Source organism: Juglans regia, chromosome 12, assembly GCF_001411555.2.
Source record: "Juglans regia cultivar Chandler chromosome 12, Walnut 2.0, whole genome shotgun sequence".
NCBI lineage: Eukaryota > Viridiplantae > Streptophyta > Magnoliopsida > Fagales > Juglandaceae > Juglans > Juglans regia.
The window spans coordinates 8148535-8151574 of record NC_049912.1 but is presented as its reverse complement, the minus strand read 5'-3'; positions in this window follow the sequence as shown (position 1 = coordinate 8151574).

The window sequence follows — 3040 nt, the reverse complement described above, 5'->3', positions numbered from 1 at the left end:
AATAAGCCGTGCGAAAAATAATATAGACGGAAAGAGAAGAAAACGGAAAAAAAAAAAAAACGTGCGGGGAGAATACAAATAAATAAATAAACAAACGGCCTAGATCTCCAAATAAATAAATAAATAAAATCCACAGTCCAACTATACCAATTCTGGGTCCAGGTGTTATATACTTCTTGGTGTTTAGAAAATATCCTGCCCTCTACCGAGTGCTGAGATGTGTTGAACTTGGTATTGTTGTAGTGCTAGTCAGCAATTGTTTCTCAGATAATCCTCAGTTTGTCACAATTGCCTAAGTAAGAAACTGAGTTTGCGAGACTTGGTGAAGGAAATAATGGAACTAACCCTCAATCTAACCATGTATTCACTTTTACCATGGTAAAAGGGTAGCAGCTGCCAGCAGGTATACCAACCCTCATACAGCCTGTCTGAAGAGACTGTTCTTTGAAAGTGGAGCCAAAATATTTCAGTTTCCCACGTAAATGAACCCCCCTTACCGCGCCTTGTTTGAGGCCTCAGTTTCCAATCCACGTTTTGGTTTGATAGTACTTGGGCAACAGGACAGTTTGGTTGGTCATGAATATACTTGTTTTTGTATGAATACTACTTGGGCAAGACATTTTGGGCCATTGGTAATTATTTTGGCCTTAATACAAAAAATAACAATTGCTCCATTTATAATATAGCTGGAATCATTAACATTATTTCAACCACAAATCCATTAACATTATAGTTGGACTAAATGCTCCTAAAGCCTACCAACGGCCAGGTTCCATTTAAAACCATTAACCTTATTTCATTTAAAACCATTAACATTATAGCTGGACTAAATGCTCCTAAAGCCTACCAACAGCCCAGGTTCAATTTAAAACCATTAACCTTATTTCATTTAAAACCATTAACATTATAGCTGGACTAAATGCTCCTCAAGCCTACCAACGACCCAAGTTCCTTTTAGACTTTTTAACATTATTGAAATTTGTTTTTTTTTTTCTCCAATTTCATACCTGTATTTCTAAATTTCATTTCTTGGGTTTATATTATATACATAAAGTTATTGATGAGATATAGACACCAATTGACATCAATTAGAATTACACAATCGACCTTTGCCAGCCATTAAATAGGAAAAATTGACTAATAAAATGTAATAAGAGAAGTTTCCCGAATTATAGGCTGTATTTTGTCCAGTTCTATACCATTCCAACGAGATCTTACAACTTTTGCTCCTAGAAAAAAACATCTCTTCACTTATGGTTTGATATTAATTTCTTTTTTATTTTTTATTTCCATCATTTTTCATTCATATTAATGATTTAAAATTAATATGACATGAACTAGAAAAGAAATCAGCCTTTCTAGACAGAAATGATACTCTCGATGGTTGCTTTGACATTATTGTTCGATGGCACAAGTACGCACATGTATGCTCAGTCAAATGGAAAAACTATATATATTCCAAACCATATATACTTGCCATTGTTGACACATCATGGCAACAAGCTTTAGGACAGTTTGCTATATAGTACAGTCCAAAAACATACATAGTAGAGCTGGTTGTTTCCATAACTCCAATGCAATCATACCTAATCAGATTTAACACTTCTAAATGCCATTTTCTAGCATCTTTTACCATTAGTTCCCAGTACTGATTTTTTTATTTTTACGTTTTTTTATAAGTCATTAGTTCCTAGTTTCATCTTCCCTAGTCTTTGTATTCCAATTCACATAATAGAGATACATGGTGGCCAAGGTTGAAAGAATATTTCACACACATCATAAACATGTTTTTTTCACCATTCCAAGCACTATCAACATTTTCTTTTCACTGAATATTCATAATAGCAAGGAAGTCAACCTATTACTGGTCAACAAGTAGTTTTAAAAAATATCACCTGTTGAGTTCTACAACAAATATGTATTTCTAATAACCATGTGATCCTGATATATTCAGTCAAAGCTTATCATGCCATTTTCACACATTTTTCTAATACATACATAACAGAAATGACAATATCATGCCATTTTCACACATTTTTCTGATACCTACATAACAGAAATGACAATATCCAGCAATTCGAGTTGTATATATAAAGTATAGCAATTTTCTTATCATTATATTTATGCAAATCAACTAGTAGTTAGAATTGAATCTGTCTTTAGTCAATGTCTATTTCTGAACTCGAATGGAAATCTTCCTCATCATCATCCTCATAATGGTCAATATTGGGATCATCGTCAAAAGTGTCACCGTCCACCTCATCGTCAATAAAAGTATGGTCGATATCATTCCCAACATCACCGTGTACCGTATTTAAGTCATTAACTGCAACTGGTTCTTCATCCTCTAGATGCAATTGATTCACCAAACCACTATCACTTTGATTGACTGTACCATAATCATTGGTAGCATCTTCCTCTTGATATGCCTCACCATCATAGGAGTCCTCACCTTCATCTAGGGCCGTTGGGATCGATGGAATGTCGTACACATTCCTGTTGGTTATCTTTTGTACCACTTTCTAATTTCCACCTATACTTGGGTCTTTTAAGTAAAAAACTTGTGAGCACTGACAAGCAAGGGCGAACAGCTCACCTACACGTATGCCTCGTCTAGGATCACCAACATCCCACCAATGACATTTAAACAAGTATACAAGATGCCAGCCCATGTAGCGTAATTCCAATATATCTGTCAACACACCATAGAAATCAACCGAGTTGGACTGATGTACTCCTTGTACAACGACCCCACTATTTTGTGTACGTCAGTGTTGTTCACGGTCCTTTGTGTGAAACCTAATTCCATTCATTATGCATCCACTGTATGACCCAACCCATGGATTTGGTCTGCATGCTAGAGCATAAACTTCATCTGTAGCTTCACCTGGGTTTGAGTTGCGCAATTCTCGAATCTGTAATTTTCATTGATAATAATCGTAAGCGTCTTACGTGAAGAAATGAAATATGCACTGTGTAGAAATGAAAGTGTCAACAATTATGTAAGTAATGTTCATGACTTACATGGTTCTTGAACCAG